This window comes from Camelus bactrianus, chromosome 10 (genome assembly GCF_048773025.1).
Source record: "Camelus bactrianus isolate YW-2024 breed Bactrian camel chromosome 10, ASM4877302v1, whole genome shotgun sequence".
Taxonomy (NCBI): Eukaryota; Metazoa; Chordata; class Mammalia; order Artiodactyla; family Camelidae; genus Camelus; species Camelus bactrianus.
In genome coordinates, this window is record NC_133548.1 from 55,753,964 (window position 1) to 55,773,669 (window position 19,706).

At 38.5% G+C, this 19,706-nt stretch overlaps 1 protein-coding gene and 1 long non-coding RNA gene across 2 annotated transcripts in view; one reads left to right on the forward strand and one right to left on the reverse strand.

Moving 5' to 3' along the window:
* RAB30 (RAB30, member RAS oncogene family) overlaps positions 1-4,416 on the reverse strand; it is an 89,581-nt gene extending 85,165 nt beyond the window's left edge. Inside the window, exon 1 of the mRNA XM_045508957.2 lies at positions 4,176-4,416. The gene's annotated coding sequence lies outside the window, so the exon portion shown is untranslated. The remainder of the gene's footprint in view (positions 1-4,175) is intronic.
* Positions 4,417-4,550: 134 nt separating this feature from the next.
* The window catches only part of LOC141578898 (uncharacterized), a 61,793-nt gene continuing 46,637 nt past the window's right edge, over positions 4,551-19,706 (forward strand). The window contains exon 1 of the long non-coding RNA XR_012509760.1: positions 4,551-4,689. This is a non-coding gene — a long non-coding RNA (uncharacterized LOC141578898). The remainder of the gene's footprint in view (positions 4,690-19,706) is intronic.

Consider the following 19,706-nt stretch of genomic DNA (forward strand, 5'->3'; position numbering starts at 1 on the left):
TCTCCAGTTTGTGCAAAGTGTTCTATTAGGTGCCTGGGAACCCACTCTGGAGAGTTTTTTCCACTGTCTCCGTGTCTCAGGTCAAAGGTCACCTACCACATTGTGAACACCACCCCATCCCATCTCAGTAAAGAAGCAAAAAAGCCTCCCCTGGGGCTGTGCTCTCCAGGCACCACTTACAGACCTCTCTGTAAGTGATTATTGATGTTTCTCTCCCTCACCTGAGTGAATTTTTCCAAAGCAAACACTGTCTTATTCAATGCTGTATTCCGAGCACAGCGCACATATAGCTGGTGATCAGTATAAATTGGTGGAGTAAATATATCTTACAGATGAGGAAACTAAAGCTCAGTAAAAGAATATGTGTTGAACATCATACAGCTAATAAATAAGTAGTACTCAGTCTTTGAAAGCCTCACCAGAGCTCTCCTCCTTTCCACCATGCTGCATCCTACACACGGACAAGGTGAGTGAGAGAAAGAACTTAGACGAATGTCTTTCTGGAATCTCAAACTCAGTATGTCCAAAAGTCTCTCCTTCTCAAAAAAACAAACAAACAAAAATCTGGTCCCCAACCACTGTTCTCTTTCTCTAGTAAGTGGCATCTCCAGTGGCTCAAGGAAAAACTCAAGTCACCTTGACTACCCTCATCTTTACCCTAACCCCACAACCAATCAGTCAACCATCTCATCAACTATAATCTTCAAACTTCGTGTCTCTCCAATCTCTTCCCTTCTCTCCAAGCCCCCTGCCACCACCCTAGATCCAAGTCACCACCACTGAGCACGAAGCCTACAAAAATGACTTGCTACTTCATCTCACGTTCATTCACTTTGGCCAATTCTCTCCCATCTCTTCTCCACCTAACAGCCATGGTGATGTTTCTAGTATCATTCTGCCTGCATGTGTAAGTCATCTAGCTAATTAAAGCCCTTCACTTAGAATAAAGACCAAATTCACCTGTGGTTCAGAAAACTGCCCACTCTCTAGACTCTGTCCACTTCTCCAGCCTCAATTTTCTTCATTCTGGTCTCTCTCCTCTTGCTCTGCCCCCTTATAGTGACTAACCTTTTAAATACGCATAGTCAGCACGCTTTCCTTTGTACTTTGAACATGCAGTTACCTGGTCAGAAACCCTCTGTTGCCCTCTCAGCACCTCCCACTGACATCCTAAATTACTTCCACTTACTCTCCAAGTCTCTTTAAATGTTACTTCTTACAGGAAGGCTTCCAGATTCCCCCAGACAAGGGAAGCACACCACATTAAGCACTCCCATCCCACCTTGTAGTACATCCCCTTTGGCCATAGCACTTGCAATTACTTCTCCAATGACTCTCTCCCCTATTAGAACATAAATTCCGTGAGGGCAGGGGAAGCTTCCCTTTTCACTGATGTATCCAGTCTTGGAACACAGTAGCTGCTCATAGTATCTGTTGTCAGAAGGACAGGCTGGGGCTATAACATCAGGCCAAGTAAAACCAAGGACCAAGGATCCTTATCCTTTTGCAAAAGATTTAAACTGAGGGAGAAATAAATGCATAGTTATTCAAGGTCACAGAGACAGTGGGCCAAATCTAACCGTCCCTTCAGCTCGTTTCTATTTCCTCAAACAACAAAAAGCCTGGGTAGGAGATGGAGCAACTGAGAAAAAGAAACAGGAATGAAGGTGATAAGAGAGGTGGATGATGAGAGCTTCTGAATCTGCCTGTCACACTAGTTGCCTCCAGATGGGCAGCAGTTAGATTTTTCACGCCTAGAGAAGCACAGCCGTTACACAAATAAACATAACCACCACCACGCCCTCCTCCTTAATAGTTGGGGTATGAAACAACAAACTTCTTTCATCCACAAAGGAGAAGAAACGACAGGAGGGAACACTATTGCTGCTCCAAGCAACTTCCAAAAAAAAAAAAAAAAAAAACCCCATATGGGTAGTCTGGCCACCTGGACTGCTCCTCAGCAATCAACAGGGAAGGGAGGGGTTGGGACATTTCCCACCATTTACTGAACCAGGGAAAGAAAAAAAAAGAAAGCATATTAAATGAGGCAAAAGCCGCTATTCAAAGTCTACTTTTTCTTTGGGAATTATGAGAACATTCTGTGTAGGGCATTTAAAAACCTTGCTAACCCACTGTCACTTCTTAACACAGGTACCAATGAAAGGAAAAGTGACATGAGCTCAACTGCAACAGTTCACTGCCCACGTGCTGTGAGGGACAAATTATGTCTGTCACAGAAGCCACAAACCAGGCCAAGGGGTCAGGTTCATTGCCGTTCATCCTACCAAGCACCAACTGCAAGAAAAAGAAAAGGCAAAGCCTCTTCAATAAGGACTCTGTAGGATAAATATTCACACAGTCTGATTCACCCTGGAGTTTCTGGGTGCAGTAGAGAAGGGACAGGAGGGTATTCAGACAGACTGGAAAGAGATTTAGAGAAAGAGATGTGCTATCCCAGCAAAAACAGGGAGATTTTGAAACACAGAGGGAAAATGAGCATTGCAAATGCAGAGAAAGGGAAAGAACCTGAAAGAACTTCAAGAAACAGAGGGGTGGGGAAAGGAAAAAGGGGGTGGGGGTGGGGGTGGGTAGGGTGTTCAGAAAAGCAGGCTGTAAGCAACAGAGTGACAGAGAGGCAAAGCCAGGCAGTCCATCTTTTCCCAAATCCCAAAGCTGCTCATTGCATCCCAATAAATCACCTTACTACAAAGCCCATACAATGGACTGTCCCTTGCATTCAGTAACAAGCAGCATTTAACGAAGCATCACCCAGCTGCAACTTTGGAGATGTAAGGGTCTGAATTAAAAATCAACAAAATTGGTTCAGCAGCAGAAGACAACCAGTAGTGACTTTCCCCCAGTGCCTGACTTGGCTATGAAAAGCTTTGGCATTTTGGAGCTAAGCATAAAACACTCTGGCATTTCTCCTTTTGACATTCCAGGAGGGGGTGTGGTTGACCCTAGGTCCATTCATTTCCAAGGTTGTACATCTCTCAGCTAAGACTGGCCCCATCTGTTCTGGAGTCAGCCAGCTGTTTATTTCAAAGTAACATATTTATTGCACTAATGATCCTAATAACTCTTACAAGAGAGCCAACACCATACAAGTCAGAATGCTCTCTGTCCCATTAAACGTGTCAGTTTGTTTAAAAACAGAACCAAAAAGCCCCTCAAAACCCAAATAAACAAACAAAACCTCTACTATGCTCCTTGGTTTCCCTGTCCAGGATCACTCTTTCATGCGTACCTTTCAGTAATGGCAAATGAAGGTTAAAAGCGCTTCCAACTTTTCTTTTCTCTAATGCGTAAATTGAACCCGAGTGTCCCTAATGATTCCTTCTCCAAACCGTTATTTGTGACTGGTGACTGTGCCTCAGGAAACAGCAGCTCATTATGGTACCATTGTCAGTGGCAAGGAGCCTATTGCAATGTAATTTAAAACACTCAACACAAGCACAAATCTGTCGGCTCCACTTCCAAACAATTCTGAAATCCTGCAGTCGGGAGAAGAAAACACTTAACAAAAATGCAGCTTCTAGCAGCCTTAGAAAACCTTCCCCAGACACGTGAAATGTTTCTAACTGGCACAGAGTGCACCATTAAAGGACACCGTCACCTCAAATCAGCAGAAAAGGCGAGACTAACGACGTAGACACACGCACATATAATAAAGCCCCACAAAACTTAACCTACTCAGAAGAAGCACGCTCGTCTTTAAAATGAATAGTGTGTGCTCGCTCAAGAGACACAGAAATGTTCCAAAGTAGTGCGACCACATAAAATCACTGTCTCCATTTCTCCCCACGCCATCACCCCTTCCCACTCAAATCGCAGCACTCGGGCCGTTATGTGACAGGACTGCAGTCCCCCACCTCTGCCTTCTCCTGATTTTCCAAGAGCATTTCCCAACATCCTCCCCAGCCCAGCCCCCTCTCCTAAGCTCCAAAAAGGTTGAGGGGAGTTGCGAGGGCACTGGCAGGCATCGGTCCTCCGGCGGGGGAAGGTTGCTGGAGTTGTTCTTTGCAGTGACCCAAATTGCACAGAGCTTTTTGCTTAGCAGCGCTTGCGAGCACCTCCCCAATCCTCCCGCCCCCATGTTCCCGAAAGAAAGCCTTGAGAACTCAGCGGGAGGAATAACTTGGTAGAACCATTTGAATAAATCAACTTCAACTCACCTGGTTTGGGATTTTTCTCCCCACCCCAGGCATAAACAGAAAGGATGTGAGAATGAATCACACACGCAAGGGAAGGTGTTGCGATGTCCTAAGTCCAAGGGCTGGAGTCAGTTCCTGCCCTGGTGCGGCTGCTACTCGTAGCTCAGCTGGAGCGAGCGGCAATCGCAAGCCTAGCAGCAGCAGCAGCGGCAGCAGCAGCAGGGGGGTGGATAGACCGTAGCACAATGAATGCAGTAGGGTTTTTGCAATGACATCATCCCTCTGTCCAAAGGACCCCAATAGCCATGCTCAGGGGCGGTGCCTTCTGGGAGTTGTAGTCTCCTCACGGTCTGGCGGGACACCGAAGCTACCGCCGGAACTACAATGCCCAAAATGCGCCAAGGTCGGACGCGCCTAAAGCGGGCGAAGGGAGCGAAGGTGACTTGGCCGCCATGTTAGGACTGCCGGGACGAGTCCGCGGAGCCGGCTGAGGTTTTAGGGAGCGCGGGAGCCGAGTTGTGGTGCAGAGGGGACGGTGAGGAGCAGGACAAGCCAGTGGGAAAGCCTGGGTTCCGAACCGGGGGGCCAGGGGGGTGGGGTGGAGGCGGCATCTGGGGAAGGAGTAGGGCGCGTCCGGCTGGTGGCGGCATCAGAGGCCGAATGGGCCTGGGCTGCACGGCCCTGCAGCGGTTGCGGAGTCCCTTCTACGCCTCTTGCTCGGTTCTATAACCAGGGGATTGAGGGAGTCAGTTTACTTCTGGGCACAGAGCATCATTTAGACCGGCTAACAGGATAGTTGGGGCGGTTGTGTTTTGGGGGGGGGGGGTCTGGGGACCTCGGGTGGCGACCCTTTCGTCTTTGGTCGGAGCAGCTTCCACCTACGGAACTGGCCTCTCCCTCCCGAAGTTATTTTTATTTTCTTGTTATTCATTTTCCAGCCATCCATACCCCTCCCCAAAGTGTCGGACCCTCCTTGGTTTTTCATACAGGAATGATTTGCAAAAGGTTCCAAAGAAGTAGTTGTTGGAAAGCAGCCAAGCTGGAAAGGGACAGTGTTTTGGCCCCGCAATAAAGAAAAGACAGGGAAAATCCTACAGGAGTGAACACACCTGGTTTAAAACTATCTCTGCATACCTGCCCGCGAAAGCAGGGAGATGCTGAAAGGAAATACCGATGTTAGGCCTGCAGACGGCTGGCGATTGGTTCCAGAGTAACCCGGGTTTTTTAATAAACCTAGAGTGTGTGCAAAAATACTGCGGAGATAGGATCTTAAGTAGCATGGATCACCAACTTATTTTAAAACTACGTTTAGTGTTTAGTTTGTGGAACTCCATAAATACGACTACTTTAGGAACTGATTTTTTTTAACTAACAAACCAAAGTCATTGGTCTTTAGTTTGCCCAGTATCTCAAATGAACTGTATTTTTTTTCCAATTGTGTTACTAAAACCGTGCTGTGTGTTTGTTCTTTTTCAGACTCTCTCTACAGTTTGAAAAGATGGGAAATTCTTTTCTTCCTGAAAGTGTCTGAAGGGCTAAAAATGCTGATATATTTGTGCTGTTTCTCTCCTTTCCTTTTCCGTATTATTCTGAAAACAGAATTAACAAATCATTTTAGGTCAGATGGGGTATGTACTTCACGTTTTAGGAGTTAAAATTATAGCTGATAAATGGATTGTTCTATCAAAGAAAGGCCACATACAGTGATTATAAACAACAAAAACATGGTAGGGACTGTCTCGTATGTATGCAGATGATAACTACACAGTTTTATGAAGAATGATCTTATGTATGTCATGTTCCTCGGGCAAGTCAGAAGATGAATGGCTTTGTTTCATTTTTAAGCAAAGGTAGCATATATTGGTCTCATTTATCCATGAATGGGAAGGGCTCATGCAGATATCTGTTATTCAGAAATACCTTCTTTGCAAGTAATGGTGGTAAGTATAAGAAAAGGAACAAAATCTTCACTATTTTCTTTCTGATCTTCAGTAAGTACAGAAGTGTTTTAAGCATAATAAAGATAAAATAGGCTGAACAGGTTTACATTTAGGCTTAGTTTCAGACTCTTACAAATTATTTTTAGGGGGTGGTGATTCGGGTGGTGTTGTCTTATTCAAACTTACCTTGTTCAAGTTAAAACTTTTTTTTAATATTATTTCTTTATATAAGCAGTAACCTTAATTTGAGTTACTGTGGAAGACAAATTTGTAGTGGGGGAACTCAGCAGATTTCTCAGAAATACTGTCTGTCAGAAATAAGACCTGTATAATGCAGTGGTTTCTATAATTTGTCATGTTTGGGTAGTTAGAAATTTTTCTAGCCTTATACCCAGTGGACGTCTAACCATAAAGAAATGAAACAAAGCTAGTTAATAGCTTTAAAAAAAAAAAAAAAGGCTCTATAATCTTAGGGTGAAAAATCCTACACTCTGTAAAAATTTCATTTACAAAATTAATATTTGAGGAGTTGATGATGCCAGCTTCTGAAAGAACAGCCTCAGTGTCCCAGAGAAAAACCTGGACTAGGAAAACTGAAAAATGAAATTAGGAATGTCTTAAGTAGATTTAAAAAAAAAAAAAACCTATATTTTCATCTTTCAAAAGAGAATTAGGACATTGATTTGTGTTATAATTTTAGGCAACTCATTAAAGAGTACTGCGTTAGTTGCTGTTAGAACAAGGATTTTTTTTTTCAGCCATCAAGTGTCTGGATCACCTATAGAACTCTAGAAACGTGTAGTTGTTGCCCACTCGCCTCAGCTGAATTATTCTCCAGGGTTGTAACCAGCTGTTGTGTATTTTTAAAACTGTGGTGCATGTACAGGGGTAGGGTAGAGCAGTCCTCCACATCTTATATTTGTGTTTTTCTCTGGTGTGTCACACAACTAGTAACAAAAGTTTTGGCAAAGGTTTATTACTATTTATACTCATGAGTGAATTTTGAAGATGTGTAGATGACCTAGGGATCAGTTTATACATGGTAGTTGAGGGTGGCAGGAAGGAAGGAGGGAAGGAAAAGAAAATCAGTTTTAGCGTTAAGACTACCACATTTCCTGACTTTGTGGATATTTCTTAGAGTGTGGGTTTAGTCTAATACTCAGAAAGTAAACAGACACTTACCCAGTAAGAGCCTAACACTATTGACAAAATTAAGGTAAAGTTATTCAGGTATTTAAAAGAAACTGAAGTATCTAGACGACAAGATACTAGAATTTTCTGAAAATAATTTAGTAACTCCTTGCCCTAATCCTTAATTTTTTTTTTAATTATTGATGTTATCATAGTATTCTTGGCATTTGGGTACATTTGGGTGTCTTTTTTTTTTTTAAGCTCCAGATTCTTTTACTCAGTCACTAAATTTGTGATCTTTACATTCAAAATCCTGTAACATTCTTTCATCCATATCTGCTAAAGAATAAAGACAAGACAGAACAGGCAGGTGAAAATTTTAAAGCAGCCCCAAGAGTCAGACACTTAATGAGTCTTTCAAGGAGGGAGGTTCTCTTGGAGATGGTATATGAAGACTGACTTCAGTGTTTTGGACAGTAATATCAGTGGCCACTGGGTTCCTACTGCATCAGTTTGAAACCTGTCTTGAATGGCTTACTAATTTTTGTAAAATTAGTAACCCTTAGTGGTAATAGCAGCCTCATAGGGGTGATGATGAGGATTAAACAAAATTATGTTAAGCATTTAGCATGGGATTTTGGAACATGTAAACTTGTTGTGGGTTTTTTTTTTTTAAGTAGTCTCATACTACTTAGGACCCAAGGACAAGGATTACCTTACATCTGCTCTTAACTATTTGTCGATGAGTCAAACTTGTATGACCAAATTCTTAGCAAAATACAGTTTCAATTTTTCCTTTGATAAAGTGATGATACAGGGCAATTTTTTTTCAGCCCATACTACATAAAGAATGTAAAATTCCTTTTTCTGAGATCATGGTAGTGCCTGGGGTGACTGAAGTCGAAAAAAACTACATAACAGTAAAATTTTGCTTGCGTACTTGTGTAGTTTGAAAAAGTCCCACAGTTGATTAAGAAAATTAGGCCCTGTCTTTATTGAGAATCACTGTAGTTAATCCTCTAAAAGAAGATGATCTAAAGTATGAAAAATACTAGAATTGTATCGTGTTAACAAAGTTCTAAAATAATGCTTTTATATTCCAAGCTATGAAGTTTAAGAGAATAGCTATCTGTTATGTTGCCTGTCCTTCTGTATCTCTTCCAAGATAGAATCAGTTTTCTTACCAATCTCAGAAATGAACTGTCAGCAACCCAAAGGCGATGGAAACTCAGTAGTTACAGTAAAAATTATTTTAACCTGATTATAGAATTGAGACAAGCAAACTTAAGGGAGAAAATGAAAAACATTTTAGCAAAGTTAACTTTATATTATATTGTAAACTTAAATTGAGCTAACTATTTTCCAGGGTGTATATTTCTATAATGGACACAGATGAGCGTGCCATGCAGCATTCAGCAGTTGGAGTTTCTCTATAGAAGATGTATAACTCATTCTTGAAACTTTATATTTCATATTTTAAACAGCTTGAGTTAGCAATATTAAGAAAACTAAAATGTATGTTATCTAGTCTTGTTTAGCTGATCCACTCTTGTGTTTGCAACAGATTGGAATGATTTTAGCTGCTAGATTTCATATGCCACAAAAGTTGTAAGTGTGGTAAATAATGTGCATAGCTAATGATTAACCAGAAAAGCAAACCATCTATTCTGTGATTTTTATTTCTCAGTTTTTAATAGGTCTGATAACTAAAGTGACACTAGAAAACATTTTTTGCAAGAATAAGTATATGAAGATGAACTTAATCCAATATAAATATGTTCAAGAATATAGCCATGTAAGGAAACTGCAGAGATACACAATTGTAAGCAATTATGTAAATAGGTACCTATTCATAAGTAATTTGATACGGATTTTTTGACGATGCTGTGTTTTTTGAATTTGGTGTAAAGGTTAATCCTCAGTGAATGCTGTCTTTAAACATTTTAGGAAATGTTCATCAGTCACCCTCTTCATGCCTAGCTCATAATTTGATGAATTTGGCACATAGGTGCTTACAAATAGAATCACCTACAGACTTGTTTGAGCTCCTCCATCCACCACCAGAAGATAAAATTCAGTAACCATAATCCTTGACATAACCTAAGATGTAATTTTTTATTCACTTTGAGCCAAAATGAAACTCAGCTTTCCCCCTTCTTTACCCTCTCCCACCAGAATTTTAGTCATTAATGTATTATATGGGTCTTTCATAGTTTCTTGGCAGTTGTCCCTATTTTAACTGGACAGGATTTATTCTGTTGGTTCAATGTCAGCATATGTAGAGCTTGTGAATGTTTCATAGTGTTTTACATACAAGGCAGAAAAATACGGAAAAGCTTTAAATTTTTCAACATGTTGAAATAAAGCTGTTGCATAAGTAGTAGTGTTCAGAAGCAAATAACATTCACATAGTTGAGCACTTCATTACAGTTGCTGTACTGCAGCTAAATAGCATCTTACATAAGAGATACAAAGGACCTTTACCATACCATGCTATTTCAGTGGAATGCTTTCCTAACGATAGGATGGTACAGCATTTATTTTGTCTCAGAAATTGAGAATAGTGAAAGTAGTGTAACTTGGCTGGTTTTGGTGGTGAACTTCAAAGTTACTACATTTTGACAATCTCAATGGAAGAATCTCCATTTCAGTTCTGTTTACTCATTAACATTGGGCATTATGCCTCTTGAGTTTCAGTCCCGTGACTTATATTTTCAGTGTTCATATTTGTGTGTCTTTCTAAAGTTCTTTGCTGCTTTGTTTCTGGCTGGTCCTGAGATAATCTATGAGCAATTTTTATTGCTTTTCATCTGGCAGTGTATTTGCCTGAGATGGATTTTCTTGTTTTCCAGATAAACTCTGCTCTCTCATTTTCCTTGTTCTTGGAACCTGATTTGCATTCGTTGCAGTTCTGGGTTCTTACGTGGAAGTTCTTAGAATTACAAAGTACTGAGAGGAAGCCAGATTTCAGGAGTTTGAGGAGTGAATGAAGGGAATGGAGAAAGAAGTAGGTACTACAAATAGATAACTTCTTTTAAGAAGTTTGGCTCTGAAAGGGGCAAGAAATAATAGTTTACAGAGGGCATGTGGGATTGAAAGAAGGTTTATATTTAAATCTTGCTACTTTGAGGTCAAAATCACATTCTACTTCAGAGCAGTTCAATCATTTCCCAAAGAAACCAGGACTTAAAATTCTACCTTGCCCTGAAATCAGACCAGGAGTAGAGGGGGAAGACACCTGAGGTACTTTTGTGATTTTTTTCCTACATAATACTCAGTGCTTTTCACTTGATTTGATTTTTTTCCTTCCTACTTTTCAGTTCTTTTTAGGTCTTTCTTTAACTAAACTTGTACACCAAGAATAGTGGTTTTTATGACAGTTCCAAAAAAAGCACAGCAGTGACCATGAGCCTCAACTTCTTTTGAAAAATGACTTGTTCTAAAAGATATCTGCCCCTTATACCTATATCATTCATACTTCTAGCCAAACTGACTGGGATCCTCACAGCCACTTTTAGAGAAAATAGTTGGTGTTCAGTTGAACCAGAAGGTTAGACTTGAACAGGACTTGTCTGTTTCTTGCCCAGCTGTGATTTTCAATATATGTTATGTAGAGGAGGAGAAATCTATGAGAAGAAATCTTCAGATTACTGAAGTGAGGAGGGTATGATTGTGAGAACACAGAAAAAAATGCACAAGGAGAGAAAAGCAAACATCTTAGGGCAACCAGGCCCTCCCCCAAAAGTGGAAAATCCAATTCTGATAGTTATGAACTAAATTTCCCATAACTTGAACTCACTCTCGTCCCATTACCCAGTAGTATAAATGAGCTACCGTTTTCTTTTGGGAGTTTTAACTGGCGGGATAAATGGGTAGATGTCAGCAAAAGAAGGAAGCAGCTAAGATTTTGTATAATCAAAAAATATATCAAAGGGAGTTGGTTATTGCTAGATCTTAGCACAATAACCCAGTGTGTCCCAATGTGATTTCACTGCTTTTCATGAAATACACACCAAAAATACCTGAGATTTCCAAGAAAAGACAGATTTGTGGCTACCAGTTGAATTTTTCTCTGCTACAAGTTACATTTTGGATTGCAGTCATAGTGCAAACCTTCATACATCCAGCATGTAGCCCCCAGTTTAGGTTAAAACTTGACTGTCCAGGCTAATAACCTATTTCTAGCAAATGTTAGACAATCCCAGTCTCCTGCCACTGACCATTTGGAGAGAGAGAAAGACAACACAATGTTAGGAGAGTGTTTATTGTAATGAGCCCGGAATTATACCCAGATTCACAAGGTTATTTGACACCCCTGTTTATTGCTGACTTACTTAAGGTAATTAGTTACTAATTCAATTGTTAATTGCTAATACCTGCTCAGTGGTCTGGTTAAGAAAACTTCATATAGGCTACTCATTTAGCCCATTCTGCTTTTGAATAAGTGGAAACTCAAAAATTGTGTATGACCCATTGTAACTTAAAATAACTCTAGATTTCTAGAATATATCTTTTAAATTTTTTAACATTTTATTCATATTTTTAAAATTTATTATTGTATCAATTATTTTATTTTGGTGGGGAGATAATTAGGTTATTTTTAGAAATACTGGGAATTGAACCTAGGACTTCATGCATGCTAAGCTTGAGCTCTACCCTCCCCTCAGAATATATCTTGGTACTGTATAGAGTTCACTTAATACATTTAACAGTTCAGACAACTGAAAAGTAATTTGCCTGATAACACTGGCAAGGACATGCTGTTAAAATGTTCATATTACACGTTATGATGGATAAATTCATATACAGTCATCACCACAGGTTTGTGAGAAGGTGGTTTAGCTGTTCAGAGTATGGGTTTTAGCAATGGAAAGACCTGGGTTTGAATCTCAACACTTTTTATGTGACTTTGGGCATATTCAGCAGTCTGAGACTTTGAGTCCTGTGAGAGTAATACTATGAGCTTTATTGAGTTTTCCTTAGAATTAAGGAAATAACATGAAATTAATAAGCACTCAAAAGGCAGTATAGTGCAGTGGCTTAGAGCATAGCTTCAGAGCCAGTCAGCCTGGGTTGAAATCACACTTCTGCCAGTTGTGTTGACTTTGAGCAAGTTATTTAACTCTGCCTCAGCTTCATCTGTGCAGTGGGAATAGTACTTCCCTCAGCGCGTTGCTGTGAGAGCTGAATGCATCTGTAAAGCACTGTCACATGTGAGATCACTTTTGAGGCAAAAAGGTTTTTGCAAGTCTACTCACCATAGATTAGGACTCACTGAAAGTACATAATCCTTCAAAATTAAACCGTTTTTAACATGAGTAGTATGATTCTACCTTAGATGCTGTAAGTTAATGTCCCTGTTTACCAGATACTTAGCTTATTAAATGATACTTTATATACTATATAAATATTTTGTGTGTAACTTACATGTGATATTTATACCATGATTTACAATTAACAGGGACTCTATCACTGACAGTTTAAAGATTGAGAATATAAGGAAAGTGTTATCTAAAATAAAACCATTTACAGAGTTTGGTCTGCAAATACTTGAAGTGAATTCAAGCTTTATGGCCTACTTTAAGAATGTTAGGTCTGCAAGAAACTCCAAAGGCATAGCTTGAAAGAACTGTCTTAGAATCAGGCCTGGGTTTTGGATTCCTTGTGTAATAAATTCATAAGTAAAGTATCTGCTTAATCGAATTAACTTTTTGAGGGGGGGTTATAGCTCAGAGGTAGAGTGCATGCCTAGCATGATTGAGGTCCTTGGTTCAAGCCCTAGGACCTCCATTAAATAGATGATAAACGTAATTACCTTCCCCTTGCCCCCCCAAAATAAGATTAAATAAATTTTTTTAACTTGAAAAAAAAAAAAAAACCTCATACCATTTCACACCCACCAGATTGGCAAAAATGAGAAAGTCTGTTAAAACCAAGTGTGTTTCAAGAATATGGAATAACTTCAGGAAAACATTTTTTTTAAAAGGTTAACTTTTTTCTTTTTTTTTCAACATTTTTTATTGAGTTATAGTCATTTTACGTGTCAAATTCCAGTGTAAAGCACAATTTTTCAGTTATACATGAACATACTATATTGTCACATTTTTTTCGCTGTGAGATAAAAAGGTTAACTTTTTAAATCTGTTTCCTTATCTTTAAAAATATGGTAACATCTAACATAGAACACCAAATACATAGTTTTCTGTAATGTTAGCTCTACAGTGTGGTCTGCAGGCTTTCAGTATCAGAATCTCCTGAAATGCATGTCAAATATGCATATTCTAGTGTCCCAACATAGTTGTGTTTCTTAAAAATCTGAGGGCAAGATCTGAGGATCTCTTTTTAATAAACTCGCCAGGTGATTCCTCTTCACCTAGTTTTACTTGAAAGCATCAAGGTAGAATAACTTGCCGAAGTCAGCCCTTTATACGTAGGCTCCTCATTTTTGTGTGCCTAATTCACTCTTTCCATTTTGATCAGTACTTATTCTTGCTGCAATTTCACGACATAGATGCCAAAACTTTAAAAATGTTTCTTTGTATGTATATTCAATGAAGAATATAGTCATCAAGTATTGCTTAATTGAGGTGTATGGTAAAGTTTATTTTGGGGACATGAACAAATTATATAATCCATGTCTTCATGTAAAGCATTTGATTAAAAATTTCTGAATAAGGAGAAGCCCTACAGTACTATATTATAGACATGTAAAGTATCAGTATTTGGAGGTGGGGGGCAGTTTCAGCTAGTTCTAAATCCATTTCTTTCATTCTATACGTATGTATTGAGTAGTTACCAACTAAAAGACTGTGGAGGTACAAAGATCACTATGATCCTCCACCATTAGAGTCAACCTTTTTAGTGTCATGCGCCCCTTGGTCAATCTAGTGAAGTCTATGGATCACTTCAGAAAAAAGTATTTTAAAAGCATCAAGCACAGTATATTGGATTACATAGGGAGACAATAAAGAAATAATTATCAACAATTTTAAAACATTTTTGATACTGAAATGTATATGTTATTAACTCGTTAACAAAATCTAGCAGTGGCTCTAATAACTACTGAAATTTCAGCATAGTGGTGAGTATATATGATATTTCAAGTTGTCTGCAACAGTTGTAATTGGAGAATACCAGAGTTCAGCTCTGATAGTCACATTTACTAACACTTGTAATCTGTGGCCTGCATTTAAATTTTATAGAAGCTATTGAAAATAGAAGTATATTGGACTCCCATCCAAGTTCATGGACTCTTGAATTCTACCTGTGAACCCCTGGTTAAGAACCTTGGCTAAACTTTTTAATGATAGGAACTTTATTTTTCACTGTTATATCTAAGGCCTGATTAAGATCTTTAGAGACCCAAGCACTGAAAAACTTGTGATGCCTTACCTCATACAATTCAAAACTGCAAAACAGTTGCAGTATAAAGTAGACTTAAGGAAGTTCCCTTATTTTTCGTGTTTAAGAAAAGAGATAGTTTTTAGAAAGTACTAAATTATGTCCTTTTGTTTAGTGGGGGCAGGCAGGGAAAGAGGCTCCTTTGCTGTTGTCTGAAAGTATCCAAGCTTGTCTGTATCCACTACACTTAGAACGTAGTAAGAGTATTAAGAGCTCGATAACGGGATGAATGAATGAATGAAACTTTCTCCGTAAGGGATTCACAGTTTTAGAGAACAGTAAGTTCATCAAGGTATAACGTGAATAATGGAATACCATACTGCGGACTAAATGCTCTCTTCGCTCTGTAAGTAAACAGATTGGAGGGGTTATTTGTAACTCAAGTAATATGTCATAGATAGAGTTAAAGGGTAGGACTAGTGTCTTCATGTGGTCACACTGGTGTGTAAGCTCCCTGAGAGAAGGATTTGTTGTTGTTGTTCACTGTATCTGATAATATTCCAAAAGCCTAGGAAACTCCCTGGCATGCTCAACTAGTTTATCCTCACTTGATCGGTCTCAAAGCTGTGGTACCTCTATTTTTCTAGACTCTGCTGAAACATTTCAACATTAATCTACCTCCAACTATGGAAATTAAAAATACCTCTTCTTCCTCAGACATTTAATAAGTGAATGAAGAGGGATATTTTATTTTCTCCTCAACAGAATGCTAGTGAGTACAGCTGTAAGTATGTTTGGCTACCATTTTCATTGAACAGTACTTCAGAGTAGGAATCACCTCCATTTTTAAATTAAGGCACAAATCCACCCAGGTCACCCATTAATGAATAGAGAGGAGTTGAAAATAAAACCCAGGTTTGTTTGATTTTTAAAGTCTACTACACAGTAACTGCTGCTAGTATCTTTTACTTTTAGGTGAAACAACAAAGGAAATGAAGTAAATGTCCCAGACCTAAGTATCTTTTATTTGGCAAAGACTACAAATGTGGTCTTTTCCCTTCATTTCCCAAAGAGAGAAAACAGCCATGTGAAGCTGACTGGATGATACAACAAAATTTCCATAACTATTTAAATCACATATTTAAAAGTCTCATTTGAAAATACATAATATTTTTAAAACCTTAAATACAGACAAGCTGTAGTTTATGCTGCAATGATCTCTGCTTTGCCTTCACAATTTATTTGATATCTTTTCATCTTTTGTACCCTCCAGGAAAAACATTTCAAGGTTTCTGAGGTTTGTGTTGGTAATTTACAGCTAAAAGGATTTTTTAATGCCCACTCTCCTACCTACACCCACCCTCCATCAATATTAGTGGGTATGTTTTCATATGGGTTGTTTAGAAGGCAATAAAGCAGCCTAGACAAAAGATCATTCAGACACAAAGTGATTTTCAAGGGCCTTTTGATCTACGTGAGGAATACTAGACCAGCATCTCTAAATGCATAGTAGAGAGAGATACTTCATTTCTGACTCAGGCACTCATGTTGGTCAATCCATAACTTGGAGAAGTTAAATGGAACTTCATTTTACATATAAAGAAATTGAGCACCTTAGAAGTAAAACCTGGCCTGGCCTGTACTGGTATGAAGCCAGTTATAAGCTTTACTCATACTACTTAGTGTGAACATTTATTCACTTCACTGCAGAAATACTGTTTGATCATGGTGTGATACCCCAGACTCTGCTGGAGACATTCTATAATATACATTATATGGACCTTATTGCCATTGTAAACCCTAAGGATTTCTGAATTCTGAATCACACCTGGTCCCGAGTTTATGGTAAGGAATTATTGACCTGTAGTTATTTTCTTTCCAGAATAGTCATCTAGATGGTTTGGTACTTAGAAGCATAAGCATAGTGACAGTATGTTCTAGACTTTCCAGAATAATTCTAATTTCCAGAATTCTTTTTTAACTTGTAGTTCCTGTGCAGGCCAATGATATAATTTTATATTTTGAAAATAATTATGAATATATTGCATTTATTGTTTGACCTACAATTCAAACCTGTGACTAATTGTAGGCCAACGGAGAAAATTAGAAAACCACCTTTAAAATTGACAGTGCTTGCCGAAAGCTGATTACAATGTCTAGGAAACAATTTGATTCTACTTTCTCACTTTCCTTCCCTTTTAGCAAAAAGCTGCAACATGACAGGATCATAAACCAGTAAACTGCCTTTGGCAGCCAGATGTTACTGTTACCTGTAGGTAATACACCCTTCTGCCTGCCACATATACAGTAGGCAGGCAGCAATTGTTTAATGGATAAATAAGTTGTTAAATTTATAATACTTTGATGGATTGTTTAATCCTGTAAGTAATAATTGATTTACAACACCTCTTACCACCTGATTCTTTTGTGACAGATTTTTAGCTAGTGGAGTGAACTGTTTCAGACAATGAAGGAAATAGGTGGTTGTTTATGAAAACCTAAATGGCCTGGACAGAAGACTGAATTAGAACCTTTGAGTCCCAGTAGAGAGAGGGCCTTGATTTAAAAATAAACATATTATTAATAGCTGAGCTTTATATCATGTGTTTAATGCCATGACTATAAAGCCATTACTATAATACTTATCTTCTAACAGAAACCTGTAAAATGTGTCCAGAATGACTTAGTTTTTAGGACATTAATTATTGTTTTCCTTTGGGACCTAATTCTTTGTAGATTCAAAGATGATGCAGTTTGGTCAAAGGCTGTTCCATCTTCAATGCCTTTAAAAATAAAAAAAAATACTCTGCAATTAGGTAAAACATTTTTAGATAGACTACCTCCATCTGGTCTATTTTCCTGTCACCCATGTTCTTCATCAGCCACAGCTCTATGAAAGGACATTAAAGGGTCTCCTGTTACTCACTATACACCAATGTTCATTATAGGACATTAAGATAGGATTACACTTGACATAATCAGCCTACACGAAATCTTTCCCTACCTTCTGTCCTTTTATTTCCCACTTTTGTTTGTGCGCTACTAACTATATTCAGGGTACATGACACTAAGTTTTAAGTTTCTTTTAGAGTGGGAACTATACCATATTTATTTTCACACTTCCTGTGCTTAAAACAAGACTTCTGTTTCTCCAACAAATATTCATTGAGTATCCACTAGGTGTCAGATATACTAGGTAGATTCTGGGAACTCCAGGATAACTAAATAGGCACATGCCCTTCAAAGTCTAACAGTCTTTTGGGAAAGAGGTGGAAAAATAGATATGTAAACTGAAAAATCTGCTGTATAATATTGTAGTGGATCAGATGGTTTCCTGGTTTAAGAGTTCTAAAACAACTATTTCCAAAAATAGCTCTCCAATAAGTCTGATTCTGACTAAATTTCCACCACTAGAATGTTATTCTCTATAAGACCGGCTTTGCATTGTAGTTGCCTCTGGGCAGGAAAACTAAAGGATTTTAACAGGCTATGAAATCACTTTTTTTCTCCTTTTTAAAAAATGTTTTAATTTACATAGTGAGATTCACTCTTTTTGGTGTATAATTCTATGAGTTTTCACAAATGCACAGTCATGTAATCACCACTACAGTCAAGATTAGAACAGTTCCATCACCCCCCCAAATTCTCTTGTGCTGCCCTTTTTATAATTCTGATAAAAATACTTTTATTTTTCAAAAATTGTTTGAATGTTTAATATATATTCCTAATTCAAAAAAAAAATGTGTATTTTGGGACAGTACCCTTTCTGTTAAGCCTCTTTAGAAATACAGATATCCAGGGAGGGGCTGAATCATTACACCATTGCTTGTCATCCACATTTTAGTTTGTAGATCAAACTTGAAAAGAATTAGGACTCAGAAAAGGTAAGGGTGCATGGTGTATGTAGTGTGTGTGCCTTAGATTAGAAAGAGGATAGGGGTCAGTGGGTGGAATTGGAGATTAGAGCCTTACAGTAGAACAGTGTGCTTGGAAGGATAGATAATGGTAGTGTGTTTTGTGTTTTGAGAAGTATAAGGGTCCTGGGTTCTCAAAGATAGGGAACACCAAATAGATGAGCCCTGAAGAGGAGTGTCCTTCCTGTGAAGACTGATCTGTCTTTATCTGGAGCTACAGAACTGGGATTCTAGTACTGATTCTGCCAGTAACCTGTTCTTGAAAAGAGTCAAATGCCCTTTCTGGGCTTCAATTTCATCACTTATAAAAACTAAGTTTGGATAGTACTCAACGGTGAAGAACTCAAAAGCTTCCCACTAAAATCTGGGACAAGACAAGGCTGCCCACTATCACCACTCCTATTCAACATATTCTTGGAAGTCCTAGCCACAGCAATCAGGCAAGAGAGAAAAATAAAAGAGATCCAAATTGGAAAAGAAAAGGTAAAAGTGTCACTATATGCCGATGACATGTTAGTATATATAGAAAACCCTAAAAGGACCACAGAAACTACTAGAGCTGATCGAAGAATTCAGCAAGGCAGCAGGTTACAAGATAAGCGTTCAAAAATCAGTTGCATTTCTTTACACTAACAATGAATCAACAGAGAAATAAAGAAACAATCCCCTTTAAAATAGCACCCAAAGTAATAAAATACCTAGAAATAAATAACCAAGGAGGTGAAAGAATTATACACAGAAAACTATAAACCATTGATGAAGGAAATTAAAGAAGACTTCGAAAAATGGAAAGATATCCCATGCTCCTGGATTGGAAGAATCAATATTGTTAAAATGGTCACACTGCCCAAAGCAATCTACAGATTTAATGCAATCCTTATCAAATTACCCAGGACATATTTCACAGAACTAGAACAAATCATAATAAAATTTATATGGAACCATCAAAGACCTAGAATTGCCAAAGCATTACTGAAGAAAAAAAGAGGCTGGAGGAGTAACTCTCCCAGACTTCAGACAATACTACAGAGCTACAGTAATCAAGATAGCATGGTATTGGTACAAAAACAGACATATAGACCAATGGAACAGAATAGAGAGCCCAGAAATGAGCCCACAAACTTATGGTCAACTAATCTTCGACAAAGGAGGCAAGAATACACAATGGAATAAAGACAGTCTCTTCAGCAAATGGTGTTGGGAAAACTGGACAGCAGCATGTAAAT